This window comes from Harpia harpyja, chromosome 7, assembly GCF_026419915.1.
Source record: "Harpia harpyja isolate bHarHar1 chromosome 7, bHarHar1 primary haplotype, whole genome shotgun sequence".
Classification (NCBI taxonomy): Eukaryota; Metazoa; Chordata; class Aves; order Accipitriformes; family Accipitridae; genus Harpia; species Harpia harpyja.
This window is the reverse complement of record NC_068946.1, coordinates 5,081,118-5,097,642: the sequence shown is the minus strand read 5'-3', so window position 1 is coordinate 5,097,642 and position 16,525 is coordinate 5,081,118. Positions and strand designations below refer to the sequence as shown.

General features: G+C 40.8%; 1 protein-coding gene across 4 annotated transcripts in view; it reads left to right on the top strand.

Moving 5' to 3' along the window:
* The first annotated feature begins 1,238 nt into the window (after positions 1-1,238).
* Positions 1,239-16,525, top strand: part of RERE (arginine-glutamic acid dipeptide repeats) — a 257,136-nt gene continuing 241,849 nt past the window's right edge. For 2 of the 4 annotated variants that reach the window (XM_052791717.1, XM_052791716.1), the window contains exon 1: positions 1,239-1,629. The gene's annotated coding sequence lies outside the window, so the exon portion shown is untranslated. The remainder of the gene's footprint in view (positions 1,630-16,525) is intronic. The other 2 variants (XM_052791713.1, XM_052791718.1) reach the window with 2 other exon arrangements.

The window sequence follows — 16,525 nt, the reverse complement described above, 5'->3', positions numbered from 1 at the left end:
TTTACCACCATGTGATTTATTTTGCTGGCCTGTGTTCTGCAGATGAAAGGTGAGGTTAATGTTAAACAACAAGTTTGCTCTATTTTTGGCACTGGTACCTTCATGCTATCTTTTCTAACTATGTGATAGCTCAGAGACGAAGCAGCTTAAAAATCTCTTCAGTGACCAAGTATTTTATTAATTGCTACTCGGTAATTTGGAATTCTACTGTTGTGACAACTTCCTCACCGCACAGAGCAGTTAGGAGCAGCATCAGCTTTTTCTCTAGCAACGCACTTACGCATAATCTCAACTTTCTGTGCAAGACCAGGAACGGTGGCTTAATGTGACTTAACACGGAGCGTGGACCTAAGAGGTCCGATGGACTGGAGCCACGGTACAGCCAAAAGCTTCTGACGAGAGCCATAAAATTTTGCCCCTCGTCTCCCCTTGAAGACACTGCCAACACATTTACTCGTAATGCCGATAACCGTTTATTTATTCAGGAGAAGGAGACGACTGGGAAGAAACACTCGTGTACAAAATACCGCCGCGGAGCCCCGGCCGAAGGGCACCGAGCCGTTCACCGACACCGGTGCCGCTCCTCCGCCTTCGTGCCAGGCCTCGCGCGTCTCCCGGGGCTGGGCCGCGTGGCCGATGCCCACCCGCCTGCGTGGGCCATGGGGGTGCCGGGGCTTGGGATGAGGCCGTGGGGAGCTCACGCTCCCCATTATTTTCCTCATGCCCAGCGTGCCATGGCAGCAGGGAGATGAAGGCGACCTAAAAACAATCCCCCCGCCCCGTGCTTCTGATGTTTAATTGTTAAACCAACCCGCAGAACAATTAAGGGGTGGACGTGTCTGGGTGATCTCCCTCCACACACCCTGATGATGATGATGATGATGGTGGTGGTGGTGGTGGTGGTGGGTTGGGGGGGGGGGAAGGCCCGGCCACCCTCCCCGGGCCGTACCGCCGGGGTGAACCCGGCGAACACCCCCTCCAGGCCGGGGAAGGGAGGGCAGTTCAGCCGCCTTTGTGCCACCGGGCCCAGCGACCCTTCGGCGGCGGCCCGACTTCCCCCCCCCTCACGCCTTCCCCCTATTCTTTTAAATCACTTCCATCCACTTTGCCGATTGGTTCCCACCTCCTGCCGGGTCACGGGGTGTCCTTCGCCCTCCAATGGCAAGAGCGGATACTGGTATGCGGCTCCGGCCTGGCTGCGTTGCTGGGTGCCCGTTCGGTGCGTGCGTGCGTGCGTGAGGGAAGGCAGGCGGCGGCAGCGCTCGGCTGCCTGGACCCTCAGCCCGCCGCCGCCCCTCCTCCTCCTCCTCCTCTTCTTCCTCCTCCTCCTCCTTCTTCTCCTTCTTCCCCCCCCTCCCCACGCTCCCCCGCCCCGGTCGCCGCCCCGCTCCTTGTCTCCCCGTTCAAAATGCCCCTGGGCTGCCGCTCTTGAGGCACCGCGCGGGGAACCTGCCGCTCGCCGCCGCCGTCGCCCGGGCAAGAGGGGAGCTGCTCCCCGCCGCCGCCTCCTCCTCCTCCTCCTTCTCCTTCTCCGTCTCCCCCCGCTCCCGCCCAGCGGCCCCGCCGCCGCCGCCGCTTTGTCCCGGCAGCGAGAGGCAGCCGCCGTTGATGGTGTAGCGTACCGCGGAGGTAGGTGGGCGCGGAGCGGGGCAACTTACCGGGGTTTTGTTGTGGCCGCGGGTCGGGGAGGGGGTGTGCGTGTGTGTGTGTGAGGTGTGAGGCCCGTCCTCCCCCCTTCTCTTCCTTGTGTGTGTGGTGTAGGTGTGTTTGTTTAATTGTTTATCGGTATTAATAAGCGTGGGGGGCAAGGAAGAGGTGGCTGAGGGAACTCCGGGAAGAATGCCCGGGGCTTGACGCGGGAAAGGCGCGGAGGGGGGGTTGTGTCTGCAGGCGTGAGGCTCTGGGGGGGAACGGGGAGGAGGGGGATAAATATATATATATAAAGTGGGTCGTCAGACTTATTCTTGCTCCTGTCTGTTCTTGCTTTGGGAGGGTGCGTGCGCGGGGGTGCTGGGTCTGATTTTTTTTTTGTGTGTGTGTGTGTTTGGGTGGGTTTTTGTTTTTTTGTTTTTTTTTTTTTTTTGTTAGTGTCGTGTCTAATGCTCGGTAGAGGAAGGGTTCTCGGGGAAAGGTTTAAGTTGTTAACCTTTTAAATAAAAGCGAGGTTGGGAAATATTGAACTTAAATGGACGCATAGAAGAAATTGGCTTAGGTGTTTAAAAGATGCACTTATTTTCTTGTGTGGTAGGTATGGAATTGTGAAATGAAGATTTTATGCAAATGAATTTAATCATAACATTTTCAGTAGCGTAGGAAGGGGTGGGGGTTTTTCTTCTTTTTCTGCCCCCCCCCCCCTTTTTTTTTGTTTCTAAAGTGCAGAAAGAAGATGACCAGAATCAGAAAAGTAGTCGGAGGTAGACAACATTAGATGCTTCATTGCTGAGACTGGCTGTTCAAGAAATTGCTGGGAAGAAAACAATACGATTCATTGTTGAAGTGTCTTTTCCATTAGATTTATTTTTACACGCTGGTTGCAGTTATTTTGATTTACTGACTTCTTATGCTGAGTTTTTCCTCGAAGCTGTAATGTTCTTGGAGATTAGAAGCTCAGAACGTTTTTGTGCAGTCAGCAGGCTACTGTCTGATGTCCGTTTACTCCTGAGTTACATTGACCAATTATTGAAATCAAAGATATTTTTTTGCGTGTGTGCCTATGTAACTGAAATGAGGAGCCTCAGCCATTAGTTCTTACTGTCACAATTTAGTAAAAATGCTTTCTCAGAACAATTCTGAAGTGACATAATGCAAATAGTATGCCTGTTCTTAAATATGGATTTTAACCAGATAAAAACGAACACTGTGTCAAAAGAAGTAGTTGTTGGTTGTAAAAGGCGCATGTCAAATTTCCGATTAATGTGCGATGTATAATATTTTTTTGTAGTTCTAGTATTACCAGGCAAACATTTTGGGTTTTTTGTACACTGCTCCCTTAGAATTGAGAAATCCATGGTGGTTAAGAGGGGTGGAAGCGTTTCTATCATAATAAAAGCACTTCTGGTAAATACATCTCATCTTGCTTTTACTCCTTGAGTTTGTACCATAAACTACGAACTGGGGTTGATTTCAGTGGCCTGATTCGGATGAATAGCGATTTTAGAGATTTGTCTTGGTGGTGGATGAGGTCTGGAGGAAAGAGAAGGAGGTAGATGCACACAATGCCCAGGCTTGGGAGCTCATTGTTCTTTGCCGTACACTCTGCTGTGTTTGGGACTGTGCTCTCACTCAAGCACGGTATCTTTTTCTTTTGAGAAGTGAAAGATAGAGAATGGGAAGCATTTTTCTAGCTCTTTCCTCCTTCCCCAGAATGGCCTTTTGGTAACCTTGCAAAAAAGCAAAATAGTAAATTAGAAGGTAAAGGGCGCCAAAACACTGTGTATGTTCTTTCTTCTTCCCCTCCCAGTGCTGGCTCTGCTTCTTTCTCTGTCTCTAAGTGAATATATAAAGAGAGAGGGAGCACATGAGGTGAGGCTGGGAAGTACACTCTTTTGAACCCCTCTCAACTTTCTTTCATGTTCTACCTTCTCCCCCCCAAATGAAAAGCCCAGCCGGCTTCAAATAAAAATGACTACACTTCAGATTTGTGTATTAGCTTTGGGATGTTTGGTGTGGAGGCAGTGTGCAAGGAAAACTACTGTCAAGGGAGAATACTTAAATAAATGCATTGGGATGACAAAAGTAAAAGGAAGTGTGCAGAGGTCGATCTCGGTGTATACATAGTTTCCTTTCCTGATGATTGTTTAATGTTTCTGTTTTTACGGCAGCATCTGTAAAAAAAAAAACACCACATTCCCCCCCCCCCCCCCCCCAAAAAAAAAAAACCCCAACCAAAAAACCAAACCCAATTGTAGAATCGTAGCATATCTCGAGTTGGGAGGAACCCATAAGGATCATCGCGTCCAACTCCTTGCTTCTCGCAGGACTACTACTACAGTGTGTGCTGAAGCTGTAAAAGAGCAACTGCTGCATAAGGGCTTGAGCTTTTGGGTTATTGAGGTACGGTAAAATCTCAGTTAGCTCGCTGAAAACTTCAACTAGCTGGTGATACTGAGGTATGCAGAAGGGGGAAGAAAAATAACTTGTGGGTCTTGAGGAAAAGATGCCAGTGCGCTAGATCCTTTGGAAAATAGGCAGCAGTGACTGTCATAGTTTAATTGTGAGGGCTCCAAGTTTTTTGTTTTTGACTCTTTAGCTGACTTCAGTGTATAATTGGGGTAAATGACTTCAGTTTCCTTACTTGAATAAAATGTGGTGATTGCCTCTGGATTGAGGACGCTTTCTTTTTTTATTTTTCTACCACTCGTTTAGCTTTGGTGTGGCTCGTGATAACTTTAACATTATTGTAGGCTATTGTCTGCATGAATGCTATGATTTGAGTTCACAGAGAGGCACAGTGAAATACTTATGCTGCCTCTCTGTGGCTTTATGAATCCTATGGCATGTGAATTTGTACTATGGAGTGACCCAGAGAGGGATAACTCTCCATCTGGACAAAGCTCTTCATATCCCTATGCAAAATGGGAAGCATTTCTTGGGCAGAAAAGGTAAGTGGAGCTAGGAGACAGACCTGCCTTAAGTGGTAATTATGTAGCTGGTTTAACAGATAGTGATTTCTTTGCATCCAGGGGTTGGTTTTACCTTAGTGGGGGTTTTGTATGCATGCAGAAGCCCATCCTGTGGAGTTGTGGGTATAGATTCAGTGCTGCTGCAGCAAAAGGCTAATAATCAACAACATTCGTGAATGTGAAGAGATATGGTGTGTATAATTCTTAATGCTGATTACAGCTTAGGTGAGAAAAATGGCATTCTGATGTTGCAGTTTAGTAATTGACTTTTTTTTAATAACACGCTATTTGTAAATTTACTATCATAGCTACCAAATGCATCTCTCTGTTCTAGCCATACTGGGTAGTTGTTTTGCCCATAAAGAAGTTATTTCACTTTTGGGAGTGGGAGGAAAGAAGTGTGCTATGAGCATATAGAATTTTGCAAGTATGTGTTACTGGCTGTGTAATGGCACAGCAGAACCTGTGTTATCCTCTGAGCAGAGCTGTTCGTACATTAAGATTGCCTGAGGGTAGCTTTGATTTCATTACGTGCCATATTTAAGGACACTGTAAGCTTCAGTGACATGTTACGCTCTGTGTTGTTGGCATATGAATACAGTACTCGAATTGTAGTTAATTTCTAGTTTAAAAAATAATGACAATTGGAAAACAATTAGTTATTATGTGATCCTGAGATGAGTGAGGAACTATGTAAATTTAAAAGGGGTGGTTGGGGTTGAAGTTAACCATTAAAAAAACCACAAAACAACTCTCTAACTTTCTAATGTACAGGTTATTTGGTGTTTTTCAGGATGATATCCTGGTTAGATGAACTATTTTTAACGTTCAGCTATTTTTCACTCTGGTTTTGCTATGGAAATATATTGCAGTTGTTTCGGTTGCATGAAGTCTAAACAAATCATCCTGCTTGCCTTAAAGGGATGCATAGTATCTGATTTTAGCTCAGAGCTTATATTTAAATCAATAGGCTTAAAATACAACATATTTTTAAAAAAGACCTATGTTGGAACCAAAATGGAACAAAACCCCTATTGATTGGAGACCTGTTTATTTTGCGTGCTTTTTTTTAAAGCTGCTTGAAATGAAGCTTGTACTCTACTGATGTTAAGTTGGTTTACTGCAATAAGGAAATTGGAAGGTATGCGAGATTGTCATTGGTGGTATGGAAGGTATCTGAAGGAGGCAAGTGTGATTAGATGCAGTTTGGAAATGGCGTTTCCAGCAAGTTGCTGGGAAGAAAATCTAGCCACTTCTTGGAGTGATAGGAGGTGTTAGGGAGCAGGATCTACAACGCAGTATTGTGCTCTTTATGTTGCTTTGCCAGCAGCATTTTACACAAGCTTTTATAATGTTGGTAGCTGTGCCCAACTGCTCTTTTCAGAGAGGCTGATGTATGAACAAAGGAGCAAAGAAGATATGAATACTACCCTGGCTCCTTTTCATTTAAAAGTCCACTGGGGCAAGGAATTGCTCTAAGTGACTGAAAAAACCAAACAGATCGAAATATTAGCTGACTATTCCTGTTTCAATAGTGGTGTTTTGGGGGTTTTTTTTTTTGTTTACTATAAATGTCTGTTTAGTTCACTGAGCATCCAGAATAGTATGTTGACCTAGAGAAAAGTGAAACCAGCTTGAATACAAACATCGGTTTTTCCTCTATGCCTAATGGGGATAACGATGGCCTTTTTCTGTGAAATTCTTAGAGGTGTGTGCGTGAAATGCACTGTATCGGAGCTGATGGTGTTTCTCTGAATTCTAGGCATAAAGGATGGCATTTGTATTTGGCATCTTAATTCTGTTAAAAGTGCAACCCTGACAATGTAGATCAGGTTAGGTATTGCATAAATTTGATAGATTAAAAAGTAAATTTTTCTGATTGAGTTATTAAAAAACAAGTCATTCTTTGAACATGTAGGTTGTGTTTTGTTCTTCCTACAGAACACGAATGAGAGGCTAGTTCACTGTTTTAAGATTCAAGGTAAGTGGAAGAAAATGAGTGCTTGTTAATTTTGAGGTCTTAGTTAATCTACGTATTTAATCTACTTGTCTATATTTAAAAAAAAATCATTATCGTGGTATTATCAATCTCTGATACGGAGAGTCAATTTTGGCCTGTTTCAAATATGTAACAGGAGTTCTGTTTTATAATGATGGGTGTTACGTGGTCTTTTCTAGTGCCTGCAATGAAGGTTGTAGTGTAAACTTGGTTTCATGACCAGCGGTAGTAATGAAGCTTATGTGCTAGTAGTTCTTCTGAGGAGACAAGAGCTTGTAAGTCCTGAAGCTTGCCCCCTCCATCCCTGTGACCAGTTAATTCCTCTTTTTCCCCTGTCCTGCATAACAGTTGAATGGGCGAGTAGCACGTATTGTGCCTATGGACTAGCTGGCTGCCAAGCAAAACTTAAAATCCTGGTTTCTGTCTGGCCGTGCCTTAGTGGGGATGTAATTAATTAGAGAGTTTTTTCCTATCCATCTGCTGGTTTGCACAAAACTTTCAGGAATGTTGGTTATTGCCGAGATGACTGTTGTGGCAGGCTGGTTTGAAATTCATTATGCGCTAGAAGGTACTGGCATGAAATGGGGGAGTTGGGGAGGGGGGGAGAGGGGGAAGTGAGGTGAATTAGAGAGTTTATTTTCTCTGAGAAAGCAGGTTAAAGACGGAGAAAGGAAGTTCTGTCATCTAGTGCTAATAAATATTTCTGTCTGTGTGATGAGCGGTTTCTCCTTTATGTTTGTCTTTTTCATATGGCCAACTGTTTTGGGGTGGAAACAGACAAGTTCTTGGGCACTTGGCCCATCTTCCTGCAGATCATCTTTCCTTTTTTTTTTTTTTGGAGCTGTTTGGAAGCATTCTTAGTGATCAGCTGGTTTGGGAGCAGGCATCTCATACAACTGTTGGTTAAAACACGTAGGGGGAACGTTCTTGTTGTACATGATGCTAAAAATGAATAAAAACATTAAGGAGCAGAATTTCTTACTAGTGAGAAATCACTGTTAAAATTTTAGAAAACCAAGCTTTTGTTTGATTTGACATGGCTGTTGGTGTGTGTCTTTATACCAATTCTCCCACAAATGAATCCTTATCTGGAGTAAGCCTAATTCATTTAGGGGACTAAAAAATGATAGATCTTATTTGATCTCAGGTATCTTGCAAGTGGTATATATTAAATTCTTAGGCAGATGCTGTATATTAAACTCTTGATCCTATAGTCACATTTCTGTGCATGGAATCATGGTAGTCTGAATGCGTGTAGAGGAATGGATGGGGGAATCTACCTGGGGGTAGGGGGGACTTGATCGTGCGCATCGTGACGCAGGTAACCTATATGTATATATTTGTGCCCAACGTGAGGTAGGGGCACATTAATGACTTAGCGTAGGGTAAGTTGCTGTGTAACTTAACGTTAGATACACAGCCAGTGTTCACTCTCAGTGACAGCATATGTGAGAGATGCTGGTTTTCTCTCCCTGAAGGACAGGTAACTTCAAGCAGTCCTGTTTACTTCTCTCCTTCAGTAAATGGCTCTGGGCACTTAACGTAGGGTGACTGTGACTCATGGGACCTCATCTGTGCATTTATACCTTGAGTCAGCAGTCTGTGTAGTACTACTCATTCCATAGCCACCCATGTATTACATAAACTGACAAATTGTATTGTTTTAGCTAATATCTTAAAAAAATTTAACAAAAGATATTGTTATTTTGGCAGTAGAATCTCTAGTGAAGAGAGGTTTTAAGTTTCCTTTAAGTGAGAAACAGTTCAGAGCCTGTATAGACTGTGGGAGAGCTAAAATGCGTAGTGAATAGTAGACTTTTAGTGTTAACAGTTGCAGCTAAAGGCATTGAGTGAGACTTGTGATGCCAGAGAGAGGTCTTTTCTATACTGCTGCTGAAATCGCTATGGTCTAGGGGGAGCTCGTAAGATTGTACTTTGTTTTAAACCTGAGCACTTATGGTAATTATGTGGTTGCATTGCTATGTAAAGCAGGATGATCTAGGCTTGAGTGTATTGGTGTGGTGGAATAGAGAATTAAATATGATGGTTTCTGTCAAAGCTTACTATTCTGGCAACCAGTTTATTCCCTGGTTTAAAGAAAAATGGCAAGTTCAGTTAGTAATTAACTATTATAGGATGTTAGAGGATCAGAAGCTTTGGGCTAAATATCAAAGTGACTAAATATATGTGTTTAAGGATTATGAATCTTCTTAAACAAGTGTGTATATGACGTTAGTCTGCTGATACCAACAACCACAAGGGACTAGAGCACATGGTGTTGATGCTAAAATGCCTCTTTTATCTTTTCCTTGATTTAGGAGTCTTCATTCGTTCATGTATGTTAACATGAAGTGTCATGAATATGAAAGAAGTAAGTGGTGGTATGTCCTAGAATTCTAGTGCTTTAAGGGTTGTATTTCTTCATAGAATTATAGAAATTATACCCAGTAAAAGTCATGGTGCCCAGGCAATTGGAACCTCCAGATTTGCTTTGAATTAAGAAAGAGTACTTGGCATGTGGGAACGTTCTTCAGAGCAAATGCTTCATGGTGATAGGGCATGGTAATTGAAGAGTGGCTCTGAGCTTGGAAAACTTTGAGTTGAAGGGAGCTGCTTTTCTATTAAACTTCTGTCTTCCACTCTGTGTGTGTTTTTTAATAGTGGTGCTCATCTGTTCTTTGGAAGTTTTTCTTGCCCACAAGAATGACTTAACCTGTCTCTTGGAATTCTAGCTGTGTTCCTTCATAATTCTTCAACTTTTTTCCCGTTCCCTCTGTCTGCAATAGCTTTAATTCAGGTACTTCACCTCTTGTTCAGGTGCATCAGCTTCACTGTGATCGTACTTCAGTATGATCTAGAACTGAAGTATGAAATTGGAAGTATGAAAGAAACTTTGAAGTGTGGAAGCAGAAGTATGAACTTATTATATGGGTGAAGTTGCTTAAAATTTATCTGGTTAAGGCCCAGTATCTTGACAAGATTCTGCAAAGAAAGCTTTGCCTTGCTCCTTGTTCTTAGTAAATTTCAAAATGGGAAAGGCCACAGGTTCTTTAGGTCAACGAAACACGTGCAATTTAACAATAGTTGTGTGTCCTTTTGGTACCTGATATCTCTGTGCCAGGGTGGTACATCTTCTATAAAAAGGAATGCAATGGCTCCATTAGAGGTCTTCTAATGAGGTTGGTACAGGAGACTTAAGCACTTAATCCTCATTTTTACAAACTGGGAGTGAGATGCAGGAAATCTAATTTATGTCTCCAAGGCCATTAATTTTCACAAAACTTAATAGACCTGCCTCTGACTGTTCCTTAAACCACTAAATTATGCTACTTGCCTTCTAATGTGAACCCTTAAGATGAGGAACTTTACCCAATGATAGAATGAACTTAAAGGTGTGTGTACACTTAAAGATTTCTGTGAGTCAAATGCCCAGCTAGTATAAGTCATCAGGAAATAAACTGGCTTACTTTAAGACTGGTTTGGGCTGTGCATTTAATTTCTAATGTATTTTATTTGTAAGACTTATAGTTTATGTTTTTTTATTATCACACACACAAGTTTGTTTGCTGTTACTGGGAACAAAATTGAAATGGGCATGTTTTTTAGTGAAGTAAAATCCATTTTATCTTCTTTTTTGAGAACTCGTTGTGATTTGCCCCTTATATCTGTGGTTAATCAGGGAGATCTCCTCCCACTTTCTTGTTCACAGTGTTTTCTGTGACTCAGTTTCCATGGTAAATTTTATATTCCCTGCTGCTTAATTCGGCTGAACTCAGGGCAGAAGCTACGGAAGGCTTTCAGACGATGACAGTAGAAAAACTGTTTAAGGCTGCTCTTGTGTTGGCTGGCCAAAGCTAGAGTAGGGTATTGTTTTGGAGGTTAGGCTTCAAATCAAAGGAATTGAGTGAAAAGGGGCAAATGTGGATAATTCAGTGAAGGTGAATGTTTGTGAAGAAACACGGATGGAGTATGGTAACACAAGTAGTTCTCCTAGGGCAGAGATGCAAATAAAACAGCCTAATGCCTGACTAAAGGGAATATGGGTTTAGGGCTTTTCTGTTTACGGGCAGTCTCTTGGTGTTGGGGGGAGGCTGCAATGCATGCTTCTGGATGAAAGTCTGAATAATACTTGGATTAGAAAAGGGCCAAGTTGACTGTTACCATATGCTCTTGACAGAAAACTTGGAGGCAGAATCCAAGTTCTCTTCTGACCTGCTGAAACAGTCCTGGTTGCTGTTTGAATGTCTTCAACAAAGTTTTGAGATGTTGTGGGAGTGCAGTAGGTGAAAGGATAGCAGTGCATGTAGTCTAGTAATCTTAAGATTTTTTTTTTTTATTGCACTAATTGTTAGGGAGGCACTGGAATTATCAAGGACATCTTGCTATATCTCAAATGTCCTTTAGCAGGTCAGTAGAAAAGTATGTGGCTTGTAGCATACTTATTTTGTACCTCTGCTTGTATTTTTTTCATAATTATGCCAATTTCCCTACTGTAGACTTTAGAATTCTACCTGCCGTTATTCTTTTTTGGTGGTTAATGTGAGCATTTGAGGATATGTCTCTTTCTGTGAGTCTCAGTCACTATCACAGCTTACCTTCCAGGGCTGGTTTTGTTAAACACAGTTCTGTAAACAGCATATCTGCTCATTCTTCTGGTTGGAAAAAGTCATTTGATTCTTATTTCCTGCTTCTCTTCATGTTGAATAGACTTAGTCTTTTATTGTTGAATTTTATTGTCTAACTGCATGCTTCTCTTTCCATGTCTGTAATATGTGAAAAAAGAAACTGGTTCCACTTGTATTCTCATTGTATGTCACTTCTCTCCGTGCAGGCTTGCTTCAATTAATGAGAGCCCTGTTCTCTTCCCTACGCTAATTATTCATCAAATGACTACTTCCATAGCTTTTGTCCCAAAGTACAAGTTCAGTAAGATGTGGAAGGTAATTACTTTTGTGTATGTTTAGTGAAGTCTTCTGAGTCCTGATAAGTTAAATTTACACTTTTCCTTGCTGGGACTTCTCTGAGGCCCTAATGCACATGTTAGATATTCTTGAATAGAAACAAAAGCTGGGAGAGATTATTAATGAATGAGGCCTCTTGTTTATAACGTTGTTTGAAATTTAACAGGTTTCCAAAGATATTTTAATTAGGTCATATATTTAATTCCTGAAGATGATAAAGGGTCATGCTACAAGTAGACAAGAAGAGAGACTGGAAAGATTGCATGTCGTTAATTCATAACAAGAATTTAGGTGTCATTGGTATCACAATATTTGGATTGTGCTGCAGGAACTTTAAAAAAAACACACGACTTGTTGCATGACCTCGACCTGAACATCTCATTGCAGTTGTGTTTTTCTGCTTATGAAATAGGTGTGATGATACTTTGTTATCAGGAAGTTTTATAGATGTTAAGCAGTATGAAAATGCTAATTTTTTAATATCTGTTTACTTTGCTAATCTGAAAACATATGTTAACTTAGTTATACATTACATGCTTCCTCTGCAGCTATCATGAAATAGCTAGTTAATGCTTTAAAAACAACACAAAAAATCTTCCCAAACCTGGCACCTTGGCCACCTCCCAATATAGAGAGAACTTGACTTGATAGCTCAGAACCATGAAAATCTGTGCTGTTGCAAACCTTTAGCTTTCTTTCTATGGTATGTTATTGTTTGGCATAGAGGACCAGTGAGCTATAAAATAATGATGAAATAAGTGGGGATTTAAAAATTTTTTTCAATTGCAGTTTGTGCTCAACAGTGGGTTGCAGGAACAATAGGTAAACTCTCAGGAACCTCTTGTTCTACTGGTTAAGAAATGACGATATTTCAAAAATATAATTTGGGCAGCTCTCTTTTCAGTTTACTGTGGTTACTTGCACCTTTTCTCCCCCAGTGAAGAATGAAGTTGTTCTGGTATTTTAGCATGTTAACTTTTTTTTTTCCTGTTGGAACATAACAGGGAGGTAAGGTGTGCTTTCAAAGTATGGATGTTGTTTTGGTGTGGGTGGTTTTTTTTTTTTCCCTATATTGATGTCTGAAGATTGATATACATTAGGTGGTATATTTGCATCAAGGGACCAGTGAGCTCTGTTCTGTGTGACTATAGATCATCACTTTTTTACTGTATCTTTTAATTTAAGACATGGTTGCTCTTTTACTTCAAAGTCTAACTCTGATGGCAACTTTCTGTTGTATCTTTGCACTTGTTATTTTGTGTCTTGATGTATCATCAATATCTATTTGGTGTTACTTGTCCATATCAAAGTAGTTAAGGATCTTGTGATAACAGCAGCTGTAGAAAATATCTAGTTCTTCAATACTGAATAGAAAATACTCTTACTGTTTTGTAAATGCCTGTTCTGTTACCTGCCTAATTTGAGCGACATTAAATTTTCTTCTTGAAGTTTTAGAATAAATTTCTAGCTTGCTATTTTCCATGGTTCTCAGAACTGTTTTATGCTACAATTCTTGTCCTGAATCAAGTTTGCCTTTAAAATAAACTTTGTAGGAATTACTGTAACTTCTTACTCCCTGGTTTACTCACTTGTAGTTTTAGAAGAAAATATATGCCTTTATGCTTTGTGATAGCAGGATGTCTCTAGGTATTACAAATGGAGAGCTCCTATACTTAGTCTCCCTCTTGTTATTAATTGACTATTTGCTCATTCAGAGAACAGTTCTGAATCAATACTGGAAATATGTTCTGAGTAACATTCTCTCTACCTCCTTAAAGTGAATGAAATTGGGATTTTGCTTTCAGGTGTACAAAGGTGAAGATATAAATGTTGAATGAGCCTTCCAAGATGGAAAGAGGTGGTGTCACCCATTAGTAAGCTAAGGAAGGCTGGAAGGTTATGTCCTATGTACGTGTTTGCTTTTAATAAAAATATGTTCTTTAGAATCTAGTTCAGTAGGAACGTAATTTGAACCTCATTTAAATATGGTTCTTTAAAGTCAGTCTGTGGTTCAGTGGGTATATGAAGAGTAAAATAGTATTCTCTCTAGGTTGCTTTCCCCCGCTGCCCCCAGGTGAGAGGAAGGAAGAGCTCCAGAGAAGAAAATTAGGCAGAAGTGGTTAATACTGGCAGTGCAAAAAATACACTGATTCTTCTGTGATCTTAAGTTTCTGTTTGAAGTCCGACCAGGTCTATTCTCTCTGTGGTTAGAAGTGTTTTTGAGCTCGTATAGCCTTTCTGTCTAGTCTGTGATTAGTAGAAGAGGTGGTGGCTGTAGTAAGCTGGTGTCACAAGTAAAACCAAAATATTCTTTACACTTTAAAATAAAAGTTGACATCATACCAACAATTATTGGGGAGCATGTCTGGGGGGAAGAGGGTTTCCTTTTCTGAAAGTACTTAGGCATGTGTATGAGCATACATGAGTTGTTGAATGTGATTCTTTTTTTTTTTTTTTCCCCTTGCTAGTGTTTTGGGTTTTTTTTGAGAGAAAATGAAGATAATGTCAACTGTGTTCATTTTCCACGCTAGAACAATACAGAAAGACATCAGACTTAAAAGGTACCTTAAAAGTACTGCTTCACTGTAGCAGCAGAGCCCTTGTCTTCAGTGTTTTAAGTTCAGGCAAATGCCTTATTGATAAAAAGTATTGTAAATCTTGAAAGTAGTAGATTTTTATGTGGGAAGAAACTATTTGGGTAGCATCACTTAAACATCCCTTTGAGATTGTTGCCTGCTTAGTTCCTTGATGTTAACAGTTCTCAGGTCATCAGTTCCTACTTGCAGAAATAGGACTTCAGGGGCCAGTCATCCATAGCACAGTCTGACTTCTGTAGCTGTGGAAAAATGTGTTGTGTTTCAAAAGACTGCAGATGTTAAGTGTTTGTCAGAAAGAACTTGCAGAGCATGGTACGTGGATGATATGCTTGCTCTAGTGACTTGATTAGTTATGAATTTGGACTGTAGATAAATTGGCTGTCAGGGTGGGCTGTAAGTGTTGTCTCTATAGCACGGTACAATTTATTTATTTATTTTTTTTTAAACCACTGGTATCAAAACAAACCTCTACTACTATGGGGACTGAATGCTGCAGAAGCTTGAATTGGAAGCTTTCATATTAGTGAGAAACTGCTTAGAGATGAAGGGTGTGCAGAAAGTCTAACATTTGGAGGTAGCTCTGGGCAATGAAATGCATCAAATGATTTAGGAGCAGGGAGCTGATCTATGCTATTACAGTGCAACATCTAAAGGAGCTGGTTTCAAAATGTGAAAGAACCTCCTATGAACAATAGCACCCTTCCCCGATCCCTTTAGGAGCTGGGTATCCATCTGAATTACATTTGTCCGTTATGATTAGTTGAGTATATTCCTGAAAAGACAAAGGCTTTGTATAGTCTGGCTTTTTTGATGATCCTGAGCTTGAGGAAACACACATTTCTCTGTAGTGGTAACTCACTCGGCTGTGTCTAAAATTTGATGCTGTCTTGTAGAAGGCAAAAATATTTGCTATGTGTTTAGTTCTCAGTGAAGTGTCGTAGCTGAAACATGTTTAAAGAAATCTGCATTAGATTACAAGGTTTAATTTTGCTTGCTTGCGCACAATTTTTTTTCTCCAACATGAGTTTTCTTGCTATTTTCTCAGTGTGAAAAGAGCCGATACAGCGCCTTTCATCATGGCATAGTCTAATCCAAAAGGAGATTAATATGAAAAACTTACTGGTTTGGGGAATGTGCTTCTACACAAGAAGAATGTCACAGCTCACCTACACATCACTTCATTCTGTGTGTGTCAGGATAGTTCGTTATAGATACATTTACTTTTATATGTTAAAGAGAATTCCTTCTGTGACTTTGAATAACTATAAAGCTCAGAATTACACAGCTGAAGTCTTTGAGGTGAGAAATTAATTCAGATTTGGGATACAGTTAGATGCCACTTCTGTGCTGATGACGGGTTTGATTGTTAGCACCACGTAAAATGGTAGAGTAAAACTTCGGACTTCATTATTCTTGGTCAGAGTAGCGGAGAGATGGATATGCACATAGCCTATTGAGTGTCCACTGTGTGGTCGCTGTTGACCTGAGTAGTTACTGCTTGCCACAGGTATGAGGTAGTGGCTGTGGTAAAGGTAAGCAGAAAAAGCATTCTGGAGGCTTTCAGGCAGTTTGAAATATTTCTAACTGGGTTTAGAAGAAGGGGAAAGAGCTGTGGAGATGATTACTAGGGGAGCTTGGGAGTGCAAAATGTATTTATGGAAACAAGCCAACACTTCAACAGAACTGTAAAGACCTGTCTTCTGATCAGCTTTTTAATGTGAAAAGAGCGCCCCAGTTTGAATTACAGGCCTCTGGTTAAATGATTACATGAGGTATGTTTAAAAATAACAAATGTATTTTATGCCCAGTCAAATAAAGTTCTTGGCATTCAAAACTCAAATGAAATCTATGTTGACTTCAATCTGACAGCCAAGTGACTCAAATTCTATATTTCTTGAAGGAAAATGGCTTTTTTGATTTTTAGATTCATTCCATTGTAGCCTGTAACAAGGAATAATCTTGTACTGGATTTTCTTTAAAAGAGTAGGATCTGTAACTCTGCAAGCATGTTTCAGTTCAGCTATTTAAAATAGGGTTTTTTAATGCTTATGCTAAGGCAAGTTATAATTTGTGAAAACTGTTTTTCCAGTGTGAAATGGTCTGTTGAATGCTTCTTTAGCTTGTTTCTCTGCACTTCAGTTTGCCAGATTAACAGAGCTATTAATAATAGCCACTCTTGCTTTTTCAGCATGAAAGAGTTGGTAAGCATGGAGCTATATGTAGTTTGTATTTGTAATTAAACTTGTACTGGGATTATCTTGTATTACCAGTTACCTTCTAGAAGATTACGTTCATAAAAGGTTCATGAGTTGTTAAGTGGAAGAGATTAAAGTGATTGTTGGCATG